The 18,803-nt window shown below is 34.3% G+C and overlaps 1 protein-coding gene and 1 long non-coding RNA gene across 2 annotated transcripts in view; both read right to left on the bottom strand.

Moving 5' to 3' along the window:
• Window positions 1-5,694, bottom strand: part of LOC132703135 (titin-like) — a 115,163-nt gene extending 109,469 nt beyond the window's left edge. The window contains exon 1 of the mRNA XM_060672245.1: window positions 5,662-5,694. The gene's annotated coding sequence lies outside the window, so the exon portion shown is untranslated. The remainder of the gene's footprint in view (window positions 1-5,661) is intronic.
• Window positions 5,695-16,578: 10,884 nt separating this feature from the next.
• Window positions 16,579-17,230, bottom strand: LOC132707812 (uncharacterized). Its single transcript, XR_009619780.1, has 3 exons — window positions 17,095-17,230; window positions 16,850-17,044; window positions 16,579-16,796 (listed from the first exon to the last, which is right to left on the bottom strand). It is a non-coding gene; the product is annotated as an uncharacterized LOC132707812 (long non-coding RNA).
• Window positions 17,231-18,803: the final 1,573 nt, after the last annotated feature.

Genomic DNA, 18,803 nt, shown 5'->3' with positions numbered 1-18,803 from the left:
GAATTTAGATACGGCGGTACAAGAAACCAAAATTTTGTTATGAAATTTGTAATCCAGAAACGTTAATAAATTTCTATCACAGAGTTATAATTTGTTAAAGGATAAGCTGAAATTAATCTAATTTCGTTTGACTAGTCTTGGAAATTAATTCGTCTCTCGAGTTACAAGTTTTAATTTATCGCATGATTTGAATAGCTACGTAATAATATATTTTGATTCTGCCGATAAAGTCTTCTAGAAAGTGGGAATTAATTTAGGAGATTGGTATTTGTTCCTTAATTAAATATTATGCCTCTTGTATCAAAATAAAATTTCACTTCTCGCTCCGCGTGTTCTACTAAGCAGCAGAAAAACAAAATGGAAATCAATTTATCCTGTATATTTTATTGAGAAGACTACTAAATATTTTGTCTTGCGAAGAAAGGCTAATGAGAAAAATCCCCATATTTTGAATATCATTTTATTAATAGTAATATAATTATAATATTTCAGTCAACAGCGAACAGCGAATAAAAAAATATATCTACAGAAAATCGCAATAAACGACATTTGTTGTCTGTGAAATTGGAATTATGTAAGTTTTAGCTTCGAGATTTTAATAATCTTCTAGTTTACTCCTTCTACTGCAATATTTTACAGGTATTGAATAATACAAATTATATACAGGGTATTTCATAAGTAACGGTATATGCCAAAATAGGAGAAGTAAAAATCGATATATTAATCCAGATAGTAGCATAGTCAAAGTAGCAATATCATTTTTTATTTTTGTAAATAATAGAGCCTTTGGCATCTTTTTCTTGATGTGCCATATCTGTTTTTTACCGAATTTTAGCAACCGTGTTGACTATGAATACTTTATTACCGCTGTCCGAAACAGCGTATTAGTTGATTGTCCGAACCACTGTCGTAGGATTTTTCAGCCAAGATGTTCTTCTTCTTCCTAGGCATATAGGGCCAAAGCCCCGCTTGGGGATCGCCCCGTGTGTGAGGCGGGGAGCTCTCGAAGCCTGGGCGAGAGACCGGGCCGCGGGGGGCTGGAGAGTTGCTCCGGGAATGAGGCAGACGAGGCTTATGATGGATGGGCCCGCCCTTCCTCGGACCAGGGAGCTGCTTAGACTGACAAGGAGGGAGTGTAGAGCACTAACAGGGGCCTACACAGGACATTGCAGGCTTAGGAGGCATCTCTGCTTGCTAAGCATTGGAGACGACCCGGAGTGTAGGTGGTGCATGGAAGGGGAGGAGACCCCGTATCATCTGCTCACCGAGTGCCCTGCCTTGACATGGGCAAGATTGGGAGTCTTCGGAACGGCCCTGATCGATCCGGACTCAGTGCACGGTATTGGGCTAAAGGAGTTGCTGACCTTCTACAGGAGGGGCGGCATTCTGGACGCCCTCTAGAGCGGCCTGGGGGCACAACGGGCCCATCTGGTGGCCTAAGTGCTTGGACGCCCGCGAGGGCGCCCCCCTTTAATACCAATACCAATACCAATAATACCAATCTTCTTCTTCCTGGGCCTCGTCTTCCCTCAATCTTGTCCTGAGTGATCGAATGCTGGATGTTGTATGTTTCAGGATGTCTCTTAGCCTGGCCGAAAAGCCTCCAGCTTTTTTAAGGCAGTCTCTGTGAGAGTCCAAGATTCTACTCCATACAACAGGATTGAGCTCAGTCCTCGCTTAATAATTGTCCCAGATATTTAATCCTCTTGACCCTTTCAAGTTTACTTTGGCCGATTCATAGTTCTGCATGTATAGACGGTTCTTTCGTTACAGCCACAAATTTGGTCTTTTTGATGATAAGTTTAAGACCGTAAAGGTTACATGAAAGTACTACTTGATCTAGGAGTTTTTGATATTAATTTAATATTATCTGCCAGTATAACGGAATCATCTGCATATCTTAAATTGTTTATTAATATCCCATTCATTTTTATTCCCTGTTCGATATTTTTTTAAGCTTCTTCAAATATTATCTCCGAGTATAAATTGATTAGCAATGGTGAGAGAATGAAACCCTATCTTACCCCTCTTTTAATTGAGATGCTTTCAGTCATATTATTATCTATTTTCACATTTGCCTTTTGATGCCAGTAGAGGTTGCCATCAATTCTTGTTGGTTTTAGTATTAGAGTCATTTTTTCGTGTTGCACTCTGTCAAATGCTTTATTAAAGTCAGATTTATGGTGCGGCGTTCATTGCAATTTCTAACCTTTACTAATTTAGGAATCGGGATAAACGTCGATTTCAACCAGTCAGATGGTATATCAGCTTTATCGTATATTAAATTAAACAACTTAACTAATACTGCAATGGCTTTCTCTCTCAATATTTTTTTGCCTTTCGCATAAAATTTGACAAATCGTGATTTTTGACATGATAAATCCATTTTCATAAATAACTTTGGGCAAATTGTTGAGGTCGCTACATATGGTACTTTCCGTGCATCCGATACTTTCTAACTTTTTGCGCCGTAGTGTAGGCAAATTTTTAATAAAGATATCACTTCATACAACTTTTTTACATACCTTTAAATATCGCTCGTAGTTATAAGAATCAAAATTTCATTCTTTTATGCCATCAATTTTAAAATAACCTGGATAATACATATAACTGAGCTTCGACGTCAATAAAAACAATTTTCAAGAAATACAAATTTGATTTTAATCTAAAATAAGTACAAAAACTATTCACCAATAAAAAGATTTCAATTTGACAATAAATGTTCAAAATTATGCATGCTGTGCCATTAGTCATCGCGAGGATGAACTATTTCTTCATACACTGGCACTAACGACTTCATATACCCCCAAACACAAAAATCAATAGGATTAAAATCTGGACTCCTGAGCGGCCAGGGTGTTTGACTCCCACTAACAATCCAACGATCAGGAAATTGACTATTTAGGTAGTCTTTAACATGTCTCGAAAAGTGCGCCGGAGCGCCATCTTGCATGAAAATCATTATTCTTCTTAACTGGAAGGATAGACGAACCAGACAAAACGCAAAAAATTGAGATACAGCTCGCCATTTAAATTAGGTAGTTCTTCGATGGGTCATAACATGTAATCATCAATTATTCCGTATGAAACGTTTATTTTAAATTACTCTTGGAAATACCCTTCAGTTGTCAAATGTGTATTTCTAAAGTTGTGCGTGTAAATGTTGCTTCATCTGTAAACATTATTTGATTTAAAAACATTGGATCGCCGTTTTGCCGCACCAGACAAAAATGAGCAATAAATTAAAATCTGGCTAGAGGATCACCTTCTAAAAGATTTTGCACAGGAATAGAGTGATATGGGCAAAGCTTTTCTTGGTGAAAAACTCTGCATACTGTAGATTTGCTCACTCCGGTTCCCACTTTCATTGATCCTTTGCTTATTTCCTGATTTTCAGCTACTGTGACTAAAATTTCCTCTTTCAGCTCACATGTAATTATTTTTGGTCGACCCACAGAATCAATCTTGAGACGGAACGGACCAGTTTCGCCTAGTCTGTTCTAAATATTCTCAACAAATTTAAAATCTGGGCGTCTTCGGTGTGGCATTAACTAAGCAAAACTTTTTAAAAACACCAAAGATACTACCAGAACCTAAGTACCTTTATCAAAGTTGTTTTCATCAAAGCCCAGTTTGATAAATTTTGCAGGTATCGTAACTGTTTTCGTTAGAGCCTACTTCGCACGTCTTTTATTAAGATTGTGTTAGTCAGCTCCTACTTCACATGAAACTGTTCAATTAGATGCACCGCAAATTTCACGTGCGAATTTCTCGAAAACGACGACACGGGGTGAAATTTAAAAGCTGTAAAAAAGGGGTAAGAAGTGATATAGTTATTAAAAATCTGCATACACTGCATGCCGCTGAACCATTGCGAAACTAGGAATTATTTTTTTGAATTCAGGCAGTTTTTCAATAAACGTGTCTCTAAATGCGTCAATTTGCATGCTTCATTTTGAACATTTATTGCCGAATTGAATTTATTTTTATGAATATTTTTTGGATTTATTTTAGTTTAAAATTTTGTCTAAGTAATTTTAAAATTGATGGCATAAAAAACGAAATTTTGATTATTACGTAATGATCTACTGAAAATTTCGGTGCGACTCGGGGCGATATTTAAAAGGTGTAAGAAGTGATACCTTTATTAAACATTTGCATACATTGAGGCGCAAAAATGTTAGTAAGTATCAAATGCACGAAAGGTACCAAAATTATTTGCAAAAAGCTCGATTATTTCAGGAATTATTAAAAAATAAATAAAATTAAAATAGCAAATTTGACACCCTGTATATCGGTTAATATCGAATTTTGAACAAAGGTAAGTTTCGTTAAATCGTGAAATTTTTACTTTAAGAGTTCCATATTTTGCCATACACCATTACTTACGGGAGACCCTGTACATGCAAGAAACTCTCATGATTTTATATCCAAATTTGGTTTTTACATAAAAATTCAGTTTTTCTTGTAGTTACTTCAAATTTAGTTGCTTAAAGAGTATTAAGTTCGCAGAATATTGACCAAACATTCCTGTTTTTTTCCTGAATGCGTAATCAAACCATCAGTCTTGGCAGGATCCAAGTTTGCACGAAAAGTACTATACTTAGCGAATTTCCTATTTTGCCAAATGCGATTACTTTTGGGAGGCCCTGTATGTGAAAGGAAATCTCATGATTTTATTTCCAAATTTGTTTTTTACATAAAAATTCAGTTTTTCTTGTAGTTACTTCAAATTTAGTTGCTTAAAGAGTATTAAGTTCGCAGAATATTGACCAAACATTCCTGTTTTTTTCCTGAATGCGTAATCAAACCATCAGTCTTGGCAGGATCCAAGTTTGCACGAAAAGTACTATACTTAGCGAATTTCCTATTTTGCCAAATGCGATTACTTATGGGAGGCCCTGTATGTGAAAGGAAATCTCATGATTTTATTTCCAAATTTGTTTTTTACATAAAAATTCAGTTTTTCCTGTAATTTCAAATTTAGTTGCTTAAGGACGATTTAGTTCGCTGTCATAATATTGACCAAATATTCCTATTTTTTCCTGAATGCGTAATCAAATAGTTTGCTTTAAGACTAACATGTCGTCAGTTGGAGCGTCCAAGGGTTTACTCAAATTAAAAAAAAAATTCTTGGTTATGGTTAATTATGGTGTATATTGTACTATTTAAACGGTTAAAACAAGTTGTAAATAATATGCAAATAACCAAGATAACTAGATAACGAGCAACTCGCTGGTAAAAATCCTGATGAAATTGTTGATTCACGTGTATTCTTCTCTAAAGTTAGATTTTTCGTTGGTTAGTATTTAATTTGGTGTTTAATTTGTAAAATACGTTATTACGATTCACATGTAATGTAATGGTAATTGTTTATTTTTACACTGAGAAGCATAAAAGTGAAGGTTCAGATCTCGTTAGTGGCTCGTTAAATTACAGGTTTGAAAAGCATGAAAAACGAAAACGGGCCCGTCTGGTTCATTTAACTCGGAGCGATAATTAAAAGTAAATATTTTTCTTTGCACACAAGTCTTCTTGATCTGCACGCATTGCCGCTTGTCAAGCCGCAAACTCGCAAAATTATCCCTCTTTTGTACGTTTCAGCAAGATTATTATGAACGTACCGCCTAAGTAACTCAAGGAAAGCCTAAAATTAATTACCTGTGTTACGTTTTCTTTACAACTTATTACTCCACTTCAGTTCGTAAACAGCGAATGAAACACAAAGGACCTTTGGCAAACTATTAATAAACTTGTCATACGCGAAGAACTCCTTGATGGCTAAAGGCACTCTAAGGCAGCCTCGCTTTAAATAATCGCAATAAAATTAAAACGGCATGATGCATATTAAACGAAATTGGATTCGTTTCAGTTTCCGCGCACAGAAACCCAACGGAATTTTCAGTTTACTCAAACATACGAAAATATTTTAATGTGTTTACGTGTGGAACGTGAATAGAAACGAATTAAACTGAGATTGATTTAATTGTATAATTAGTTCAGGATCCATTAACATTTAAGTATTCATTTTATGTACGCTCCACCCACTAAATTAAGAGTTTTTAGTGGAATTTGAGTTTAATAGTGTTTCGAATCGCAGGTGATAATTTACACATAGTGATCGCTATTGTCTTTTGCTCCAGTATAACTTGGCCATTTATTACTTCACATGCAATATAATGAAAAGCATGACTGGTGTTAAGTGTTCCATTAGAAGTTCGGGAGGACAAAATAGGTTTTTCTGCTCCCGTCTGTAAAATACATAATTACACACCGATCTAGCGTGCGGGAAGCGTCACTTTACCACGTCAGTTTCGTTGCTTACGGATCCGAGCCACTTCGAACATTTCCGGGATTTTACCACACGGGTTTGGGAGCAATCGAATGTTTTCGGAGATATTTCCCACGCCTTGAATCTTGACGTTTGTCAATTCTGACGGTCCTATCCTATAACGGTCGTAGAAAGTGCAACACGTGCGGTAAACTTTTTAAGTCACTCGTTTATTAAACACTCGCTCCACTGCGCTCACTGCTCGAGTCAAATAAACTCGTGAGACAGTGCAGTTTACCGCACTTGTTGCTTGTCATTTAGTCATGGCCGTCTTTCTGAAATATTTGCGCACCTGCAGCATTACCGAAACAAATGATAACATCGTGAACTCAAATGGAACACCATATATACAATGTGTCGCAGATTCACTTCTCTATACAGGGATCTCTGCTCCTATTATATCTACAGCAAAAGTTAAATAAGAAAAGTTTTAGATTTCGTTTGTCACCAGTAAAAAGCGTAAAATTTCCAGTTCGGTGATGTCTCATAAGTGCACAAATATCTCATTTAAAGTTGGCTCTTGATCCATCTAAGGAGAGCTCTGTCCATGACTTTACATAATTCGAAGTATCAAGGTTGTATTTTAATAACTAGTAGGCTTTCTTTTATTAAAATGTAACACTATTCAAGTCAGGAATTTCTTAAGTGAGAAGTTTGACCAAAGAATTATTTAATTAAATGGTTCGATATCTTGACCTCGTAGAAATATTAGCAGAAATACACTTATTAGGAACGTACGAAAAACAGCCACCAATTACCAAAATTTCTCTATACATTTTGCAAATGTATGTAATTGTATAATAACATTTTATATTACATTACTTGTAAATTGTTTCTGTCGCGATTTTCTTTTTCAATTTTTGTAGGTATTTTAGATGTTGCAAATTAACAAAGACTTTTCTCACTTTTTCTTTTTAAAAAACACGCAGTTGGTCATTTGCACAAAACATCTGACTGGTTGAGAACTTGTCCTTATTCTAAAATATAATACGTTTATGCGCTTTTTTTATGTGTTACTTCTTAATGTTATTGTTAAATAAAGACCTAACTTTACGAAGTGTGATAAAATCTTTTGTACACTTCTGAGACATCAATAAACTAACTTTCTCTCCTTAAAAAATTGTTTAAATAATGTCTCATTTTGAAAACTGTCAATTTAACCGGTTAAACTTTACTGGCAAAAAATGAAATCTGCCATACAATTTAAATTTATTTTTGCCCAAAAACGAAGCTTTATGAAATGAGCTAACTATTTGAAAATTTAACAGGGTTTAGCTTATAAATTTCTGAAAAAAAAATCGTAAAATCTCTTTTTTTTATGCAACTCTACATTTTCCAGCTATTTATCTACAAATGCTTTATACGTATCTTTTTTCTTAGATTAGAGTGAATAAGTATTATGTTTTTAGTTGATTCGAGGAAACTCATTAATAATATCAACTAAATTTGATTCTCAAACAACGCGACGACGGCGTAATGCACAATATAAATTAATATAAATAGAAAAATATACATTTTATGCTATTTTCAAATTATTTTCGGTCAATTGGCCGATCAATTTCACAATCCTACCCTACATATCACGCTCGGCAGTCAAAACACCTACAAAAATATTATATGCCATTTTAGTGCCTAGTATGAAACATGCCACACTGAAACCAAAACTTTCTATTTGTTCTCGCTCAAATAATAATAATAATGATAATAATAATAAATAGCCTTTATTAAAAAGAAAACAATATACAATATTAATATTTTTCAAACAAAGTAAACAGATAGCTCAAAAGCTAGCTTTAAATAGCTACTCTACTGAACCGCTAAAGAACTATTTATATAATTAATAAATTGCGCACTATTTATTGAAATAAAAAATGGATGAACAACAAATAAAATATGAAAAATGCCTGCAAAATCGGAAGAACAACATAACTCTACTAAACAGTACAGAAAAAAAAATAAAAAATTTGATAACTCAATATAATCCCTTGCTAATAACACAATTAGTAAAACATTATTAGGAAAACTGTATTTGTAAGAAACGATCTTTGTACCTTTTTTAAATGAATATAAATTTAAGTTACTGAATTCCTGTGACAGGGAATTATAAATACGAATTGCGTTGAATGTGAAAGATTTACGAAACAAGGCACTCTGATTATGTGACGTCATTAGTCTGTACCTATATCTTACATTCACCGAATGGATAGTACTTCTAGGAGTAAGCCGCTCTCTCAGCAAAGTGGGTGAATCGAGGTTATGGATAATTTTCATAACGAATACGTTGAAATGAAAAGCTCTTCTTTGTTCCATTTGAAGCCAATTAAGTTGACGATATGCAGCAGATATATGGTCATATTTTCGAAGACCCATAATAAAACGAACACAAGCATTCTGCAACTTTTGAAGACGGCACTTTCACTAGTTATCAATAAAAAAAACATACACTACGTCACAATAGTTAAAATGTGAGAGAACAAGTGACTCACATAATTGTTTCCTTAGTCTAAAATTTAAAATATGCCTGAATGGAAGACACCTTACCATTAGAGTGTATGAGAAATGTGTTCAGGAAAATGGTGGTCACATACAGCGGCATTTAGAATACTTAAATAAATTTAAATTTAGTGTGTCTTATCATTTTTAGTGTTCTTGATCTACTTTAATTCGTAACTAATTATCGTTGTTGCAGTCGCTCACGGCACTCTTTGACATTATATAAAAATTTCCTATTTTTTTCGATTTGTCAAAAACTAGTAGACTAAAATGTAAAGTCTTTTACATCGTTGTTATCTGAATAAGATATTCTATTAAACACATATATAATATACAGGGTGTTCCATTTTAAAAAATGTGATGTAGGCTTATATGTCAGAAAATTGATAGTGTTTTGATTTATACATTACTTGGGAAAAAACCTGGCTACTAACCCTACATTTTGTTTTTTTGTTATCCTTGATATCTGCAAAAAAAAAGTTTTGCCAAATTAAAATGTTATCAAGATAAATTGAACGCATGGTACAGTGTGTCCCATTGTTGTTTAGTGTGTATCTCCCTTATTGGAAAGCGAGTCGCAGCTTTCGTGGATACTTTTTCATGAATTGTCTCCATTGCCCGTGGAAAATTACCGGACCTAATGAAAGGGCACTACGTTACAATCAATCAATCAATTTTCGGTGCATGTCTCAAATGCGGAATCTTTTATTATCACTAGATAAGTCATAAGATGGCCAATATCTTGAGGAAGACTCAGTAACAATTTTGTGATTATGTTAAAAGGTTTCGAGATTTTTTGATGCCGAAACAGCAGAAAATTTGGTTTATGATTTTTTTGAAATTTTCAACCTTTACAGCTCGTAAAAATTAGCAAGACAAGTCGGTTTGCATTTAAAATTTGGCTTGAACTGAGGTGGCTTATACTTGATGAACATCAATTTAACAAGTTAAATAAGAACAAATGATTTTCAGATTTTGATAATTTATTGATTTATTTTCCGAAACAACTGTTAAAGGCCAAAAAGTAATTTATGAAAATCTGAACATCGTTTGTTCTAATTTAACTTGCAAAAGTTGGCTGCCTGTGTTTAAACATTTTATCTATATCTTGATCTTTACTATCTCCGGATCGCACTTTAAATAAGGTACTTAAAGCAACGACTGTAAATTGCGGCTAATTAAATTAAAATCAAACTTCTTTTCCAGGGAACGCCTTATATCTCGGGTTTAAAAAAACGCCGACATCATTATTTGGCCATAAAAGGACTTGCGGAAAACACACGCCAAATGCACTGGTAATGTGCCAGCGATTTGAAAATTTATCGCAAATCGATGACGTTTTCGAACAAGATAATAGTATTTCTTCGTGGCCTGAAAGGAAGTGCGCATTCAATTTATTTATCTACGTCGCATTTATCTACCGCTAGATTATGAAACAGGAACGATTTTGTACGTAAACCCTGAGACCCCTCGTGCTCAGATAAAATAATGCTAAAACCAAATGTTACTGACGGGATTAAAATTGATTAAAAGTTTATATATTTGACCAGTTGTATCAAACATAATATACCTATAGAGTCGGCTTTTCGTTTATATTTTATTATACCAATTACATTTATAAACCCTGTTTGAAATAGAGACCACCTATTGAGTGGGCAATTTTTTAAAGAAATTATTGAATAACTCACAGAGATGGCCGTGACACGTAGCTAACTAAAAGCAAAAACCTTGAAAATTTGCATTCAAAAATCATTTATTTTAGTTATTATACAATATCTAAAGGGAATTGATAAAATGTAATATTTCACTATCTAGAAAAAATATGAATTATTTGTAATTGACGTAAACTCTTCTCAAGCGACTAATTTGTTTAGAAAAGTGTTATAAACTTAGTCGGTTGGTGTCGAGATGAAGTCGTAAAATGAATAAACGAGTAAATTTTTTAGACTTATTTCTCGCTTTCGGTCATAAAATGCGATATTTGAAATTTTATGGCTTTCTGACAACTATATTCGCCATTCTGAATTGGAACGAATTGTTATCTAATTAATTTGTTCTTATAGTTTTGTCTCTACGATGGTATGCACTTACTAAGACACATTAAAATTTTAAAACCAGATGCAAAGTGAATTCATATTCATTAATTGAAATATACTATTGTTAAACTAATGGTTTTAGGACTTAGAAGGCAACGTGTATACTTCAGGTACTAGACCATAAGTGCATTTAAAATGGTCGACAGTTTATGGACATATTATAATGCCCGGGCTTTAAGTTTTGCTGCATGGCGTTATATCCAAGGACTCGTTCATATTCACAATATGCCTATAACTAAAAAAAGGCCAGTAGAAACTACGATTGACAATCCACGGCCCCGCCCTTCTGGGGATAGCGTAAACTGTCATTGTGTTTTGGAAGATCAACCATTGAAAAAAATTAATCAAGAATTGTTTGTTGAAACAAACAAAATCAAGAAAAATTTGAACGAAATCAATTTCTTAAATAGATAGTAAGAGAACGTTTTTGAACAACTGACGAAAATTTCGAAGCAAAAATACAAGGCATGAAAGTTTTTAATAGCTTGTGAAGCACCCAGAATACTAGGAAACATTTGCTAAAAAATAATTTTCATTAAGTATACGAATGAAACATCACTAACTACACAGGCCATAATAGTAGTGACTGAGATATTGGACATTAAAAAAATGTTGACTTTATCACCGCGATTTCATTTTACGTCAACTAAGTAAGTAAATAGTTGACATAGGGGTGTATTTTGTTAATGGCTGTCGCGTAATTCATCAACTTCTTATTTTGAATCTGGTTGGTTTATTTATTTTTTTTATAAACAAGACTTTCCCATAGACAGACGCAGCTGTGTATTTTTTAAAAAACTAAATCTATTACAGCTTTTTATTACAGTATGTTAATTGGTATACCGTCTTAAGTGTCGATTAAAAGCTTTAAAACTCAAAGCAAATAGGTTATAAGTATGGGTAAAGTCTGTTCATAGATATAAGGAAGTGACTAACTGATACGATTTAAAGAAAGCCCTGGGCAAGTTGTAAGAATGAAATATGACCGAACAGGATATACGATTGTTCTGCTTTTTCTATATGTTTAACAGAATTTGCCCACCTTTGTGGAGGGATATTAAAAACTTCGGTTTTTATTAGTTTGAGGACATTGGAGTTAACACGAGGAAACACATTGTTACGACGAATGGCAGATTTCAGTTGGTGCCAAACATGTTCAATGGGATTAAATATACAGTGGTAAGGTGGAAGCCTTAAAACTGTATGCCCCAGATTTTTTGCATAATTAACGCAGACGTATTTCTTTTGTAGGTTCAAGCTTTGTAGAACCCCAATTAATTGATTTTTGGTATAATCTTCGTGAAAACAAATGTCGTTATTATACATGTAGTTTTGGATTGTTGCTTTTGTATCACATGAGAAAGGGATTTTAGTCAACTGTCTACTGTGATAACTTGCATTGTCCATTACAATGACGCTATTAGGAGGAATGTTTGGAACTAGTTTGTTTTTATACCAATTTTCAAATAAATCAGCGGTGGTGTCTTCATGGTAATCCAGAGAAGAATGTTTAATATCTTTCAGACATTCAGACAGAGAAAGTCCATTTGGAATCCAACCACCTTTAGAGCCAGTATGTAAAATAGTTATTCTTTTCCCTCTTTTTGATGGCGCGTTTATTTTGCACTTATCAGTTGAGTCAATCCAACCCTTTTCCGGGGTATCATAAATGTCGAACCAGGTTTCATCGAAGTAAATAATTGGCCTTTGTTGTTCTCTGTAAATCATAATTTTTTCTAGATATTCCAGTCGCCATTTTCGAATTCTAAAAGATTCCATTAAAACTTGCCTTTTGTCAATTTTTTTAAATCTAAAACCCATGTGTTGAACACACTTCCATAACGTAATTCTGCCACATTTAACGCCGGTTTCTTCTTTTTCAAGCCTCCTAATTAAGATATCTAATGCAGGCACGCTTTGTTCCTCGTATAACTGATAAATTTTACGCCGTATTATATCTTGATCACTTTCATCTATAGTCGAGAAAATGTCAGCATCGCTTCTGTTTTCTGAACCCATTAGTCACCCATAAATAAATCCAAGACTTTAGAGCCCTTTGAACAATTGCAAAAAGAAGCCAGGAATCTAATGAAATACCCAGGTAATACAGAGTCCGAAAAGGTCAGTGTGTAGGTAATTTTTTTATAAACAAAATACAGAGTTCTCAGGGTTAACAAACAATCTGTTCGGAGAACAATATTCTTCGAAATTTTTGATCATCTGCGCACTAGGAGTAAGTACCCTGAGGTACCCCCTAAGTTATATTTGTACTCTTTGATTTTAAAACAAACAAAGTTACATTTTTTTAATAGAACACCCTATCATTTTATTGCATTTTTGAATAGTTCTTAGTAGATATATGTATGCTTGGGGACATCCCCACTCCTCTCCCTTTTGTGGGCGTATCCTCCTTCCCCACGACTCTCTAGCTCCTCCGCCTTTACCCATAATCCCTTGAAACTGGTCCCCATTGGATAAGCAACCAGAAATGCGGTTTAATCAATCTCCCCACCTCTAGTTTGCGATGGCGGCGAAGCCAATCAGAGCCCAGATATTTTCCCACCCGTATGAAAAGCAATGGCGTCAATGAGACTTGATCATATTGTTCGCGTGACCATCTGCACCCTCTAGCGGTTCGAATGTAAACTAGTGTCCCCTCTTGGAATAAGATTTTCTTTAATAAGGTAACCCCACCTAGTGAATATTGACCAAAACATTTATTTTAAAAACATATAATTCTGCGAATGTGTACCCTCGCGGGTACAAACTGTACTTTTATTGCGCACAAAGGACAGGGGAAATAAAGACGAAAAGTGTTGGATTTCTTTTCTCGGAACTGGAAGCTGGCAGGCACCACCAATAATATCTGCAAAACAAAAAGCTGGTTAAAATTTTCATTAATAAAGTAGGATATTAGAAACCATATACCTTTTTAATTAATAAGCCATCTACCGTGCGTTAACTTCATACATATTTCCGCATGCTTCTGTTTTAAGGTATCGTGAAATATTTGACTATTTATCTGGGAAAAGTTCATATGTCGAAAATATTATGTGTATGTGGCCGTGGTAGGCTTTCTTTGCTATTATAATTTTATTTTTATTATTTAATATTTACAAAATTAATTTATCTATCTTATTGATGATTTTGATTTTCTTTGCTATTTTTATTATTTAATATTTTCAAAATTAATTTATCTATCTTATTGATGATTTTAAGATATTGCAGTCAACTTTACTATTTCATCAATTTCTTTTATTTATTGCTGATCTTTGAGGATAGTGTACATACTTTTTTTTGTAACTTATCTGTATCTACCCTTTAATTTCCTATCAAGCCATAAAGCAATCTCGAAAGGCATCTTAACTAAAAAGTCATATACTTTAAAGCTGCTGCGACTACTACTACATGAAAGTGTGTTTCTATGGCAATCTCAACAACAATGAAATCTGGACGCTTATATTAAATACTGTAATACTCTTCTCTGCTAACGCTCTAGGAGACGCTATTTGAACCCTGTTCAAAGAAAAACTTCTACAGCCCAAATAACCTCTCTGAACCACACTTAAGCGCATCACTCTTTCACTGTCTTGCAGCCTTCAGATTAATATTCCGTACTAACTACGTATGCCATACACGAAACGTTCTCTTTTCTAATTTTTTTTCTATGCGCTACATTAACGAACAGGATCTAAACTTTTCTGTCTGTGTATTTTGTTAGCCACCTTAAAAAAAAATTAAAAAAAAAGGTATGCGAACCCAGAGGATATTTTCCATATTTTTCACAAATGGTGACAACAATTAATGCAAGTATTATTTTTAATAATAATCCATCTTTCGCTATGACACGAAAACATCGACTTTTTAATTCTAATTTTTCTCATAGAGCTTCCCTTTAGTCTCTATCTGTTCTTTAACTAAATCCCCACCTTTTTGAAAAACCAACCTCTAAAAATAGTTAATTTTCTCTAATTTAAATTTGTACGTTTTCCGCAATATGTGTGAATATTTTCGCTAGAGCATTTAGTTACTTAGTACATGTCCTAATCAATATTTTAAAAATATAATTCTAATGATACGTGTTTACGATTTGAAGATAACGAAACATTCCCCAGTTTCATAAATGAGAGCTCACTGCCAAACTACCAAACATCACAGTACAAACTACCGTACTACGCCCCCCTGGACAAAATCAGGTCAGTCAGCGTCATTAATTCTACCTGCGTTAACGAATAGCGTATTGTTAATTAAGGTTTAATACGCAGAAAATTTAAGTAACAAATAATCGCAATGAAACTCACTAACATCATAAATTATTAAAAAAAAAAATTAGAATAGTTGGAATTTACTGGAGTAACCAATTTGGCACTAAAAATGGAAATTTTCGATACTCTACTAGGTGCCTACAATAAATTTTACTATTATTTTTAATGCAGAGACACAACGATTTTCTAGTTCTGAATTTGATCAGGGGTATATGACCATAGTTTACGCCGACTCTAAAAGGCATGCAGTCTATTGTTTTTGAACGCCCCATTTTGTGTATTATGTTCAAAACAGAGACTCTCTGGGCTTACGACTACAGCTACCAGCTACTACTTTCAATAATATTAACACAAAAAAAGTAGGTGGCATTTCTATAATACGTGCAAAGTTTATGTGAAACTGACTGGAAGACAGAGTAATGCACCAATATGTTACTAAACATATCTCGATAGAATTCCGTAAGAGCTTACCTCCAAGTTTCCTCATTTAGTCAGTCAAAGCATCAAATGGGAAATTCCAATCCAACATATGTAGTGGTGGAAATATATCAATCGCCTACGTTACCGAAGGTACCCGACTGAAGCTTCTGCGTCTTCTTTACCCCACATGCCTACTTAAAAAGATACTGGTCTAAGTCTCAATATTCCTGTTAAAAAAAAAGAGAGGTTCTATATTGCCACAAATATGTGTTTTCAAAATTTTACCTGAATGGTTCGTGACTCCTTATATATGCAGTGTTGGCAGCAATGTGGCGACGACTACGCTGAAACTTTCCATATCTCGTGTCCCCATGACTGGTCTGTTTCATATATCAAACCTCACCTCGCACGGGTTTGAACTTCCTTTAAAAAAAAAAAAAAAAACAGGCAAGACTTATACTTATATCAAAGTAATACGAGGAACTTATATTTTATGCCAAAACTTATTTCATCACCTCCAAAGGGGAGTAGGGGGGTTCTAAAGTATGGTAGGTACATCTCTTTCATTTTTTAATTAAAAAAGTGACACAATTACGCGACGTAACTCGATCCGGATCGTTAACGCGTCTCAAGATGGGGGTTTAGAGATGCTGAGGTCATTAAATTGATTCACTATTACCAGTACATACTGAAACCCCCTTATTTCCAAAATAAAAAAAAAATTGTTAACTGTTAACACAACAAAAAAAACTATTTTCTCACCAATTATATTTCTGGGTCGTTTTCAGAATTTGTCCAACGTAAAATCCCAAGAGGATAGGGCCGCAATTTCGAAAAATGTTCATGTCTCCCCCACTTTGCATTTGTACAAGAAGCAGGGCCGGATTAACAGCAATTATATTCTTGTCAGTCAACATACAGCCGCCGATTGAATTCTCGGATTCTGCTTTACTAGTTGCCTTGGTCTGTCAAATATGTTACTTAAAAAATTGTATATTTTTTTTTTTTTACAAATAATATACCTTTCCTAAAATAATTCCGCCTTGGTCAAGTTGGACACGGCCACGTCTGTCCGCTTTGAAAAGCGCAGGCGTATGTATCTTCCAAAATGATCCAAGCAGGCCCGGATTGCCAGCAAATACACAACTCCCCGATTCAATTCTGAGATGTTGCTTCACGAGTTACCATGATCTGTCAAATATTTTAATTAAAAAAAAAAAATCTATTATTTAGCAACAATATACCTTTTTAAAAATAATTTCGTCTTTTTTCAAGTTTAACAGGACACGTGTGTTCGTTTCAGTTGGACAAGGGCACGTCTGTCCGCTTTGAAAAGCGCGGCGTATGTATCTTCCAAAATGATCCAAATTGTTAACCTTTTTTTTGATTCCTCGTTCCCCGATTCAATTCTGAGATGTTGCTTCACGAGTTACCATGATCTGTCAAATATTTTAATTAAAAAAAAATCTATTATTTAGCAAAAATATACCTTTTTAAAAATAATTTCGTCTTTTTTCAAGTTCAACAGGACACGTGTGTTCGTTTCGAAAGGTTTCGTAGTCTGTAGCTCTGTCGAATTCTCCAAAATTCGTTAAACCTTCAGATATTTTCAAAATTTGTCCAACGCAGACTTCCACTCACGCAGTTTCAAAAACTTTCTGGTCTCCCCGCCATGCATTTGTACACGAAGCCGTTCTGGACTATCAGCAAACAGCACATCCGTCATTTTTCTTCTCGGATTCCGCTTGACGAGTTACATCGATCTGTCAAATATTTAATGTAAAACAATCATATCTATTACTTTTACCCAACATTAAGTACCTATTCAAAATTAGTAGCGCCTTTTCGAGTTCGAAAGGTTTCGTAGCCTATAGCCCTGCCGAAATGGCATTGCATTTGTACACGAAGCAGGGTCGGATTGTAAGCAAACAGCACCCCCGGTCACTTTTCTTCTCGGATTCTGCTTGACGAGTTACATCGATCTGTGGAATATTTAGCGTAAAAAAAAATTATCTATTACTTTTACCAAAAATGAAGTACCTTTTTTCTTTAAAACAGTTCGTCCTTTTCGAGTTTGAAAGGTTTCGTAGCCTATAGCCCTGCCGAAATGTCATTGCATTTGTACACGAAGCAGGGTCGGATTGTCAGCAAACACCACAAGCGTCACTTTTCTTCTCGGTTTCTGCTTGACGAGTTACATCGATCTGTGGAATATTTAGCGTAAAAAAAAAATTTTATCTATTACTTTTACCAAAAATGAAGCACCTTTTTTCTTTAAAACAGTTCGTCCTTTTCGAGTTTGAAAGGTTTCGTAGCCTATAGCCCTGCCGAAATGTCATTGCATTTGTACACGAAGCAGGGTCGGATTGTCAGCAAACACCACAAGCGTCACTTTTCTTCTCGGTTTCTGCTTGACGAATTACATCGATCGGTCAAATATTTAATATAAAAAATGTCTATTTTACCAAAAATACGTACTCTTCTAAGATAAATTAGCTCTTTTCGAGTTTAAGAGGACACGTATGTCAACTGTAGGATGTTTTATTATTATATTTTCCAGTGTCTATAAATTAATAAACAACAGAAGCTTCCGAATACAAAAATTTCAACATGAGTTTTTTTTTTCTTGAAACTTAAAAGTTCTAACCCCTAAAACCATATTTTTAATACGCTGGCGGACGTATAACAATCCCCAAAAATTACCATATTTAAATTGTTACTATTGATATATTTCTATTCCGAACTTAACTCAATACATGCAAAAACAACTAGCGAATGTTATTTATTATCTCCGATGGGTGGATGATCGAGAAACGTTTAAATAAATCTACCTTTCTGTCTCTCTTTTTCTATATAGGTCACTCATTCTCTCTATCTGTTACTTTCCACAATCCGAATTTACACTTGGCCCCCCCCAAAAATCTTGTAAAATTTTATCTGCTTAACTTCTTCACGTTGTTCATATGGCTGAATTTTTTTGGGAGATATATCGTGCGTTATTTCTATTAAAATTCTGTTTCCTTTTTACCTACTTCAAAAACGTAAGCGAGCATTTTTGGTTGTTTTATTAAACAAAAATTGATACTAAACAAGATCCGTATCTCCAACCTCAGCCTCCTTTGATCACTCCCCAATTTTTTTTTTAATTAAGTATAGAAACCTCGTCGAACATATACATAATACTAGGTCAAAATGTTA

Source organism: Cylas formicarius, unplaced genomic scaffold (genome assembly GCF_029955315.1).
Source record: "Cylas formicarius isolate icCylForm1 unplaced genomic scaffold, icCylForm1.1 PGA_scaffold_10__41_contigs__length_53128322, whole genome shotgun sequence".
Taxonomy (NCBI): Eukaryota; Metazoa; Arthropoda; class Insecta; order Coleoptera; family Brentidae; genus Cylas; species Cylas formicarius.
Note: the sequence above shows the minus strand (reverse complement) of the source record. Positions and strands in the feature narration are given on the sequence as shown.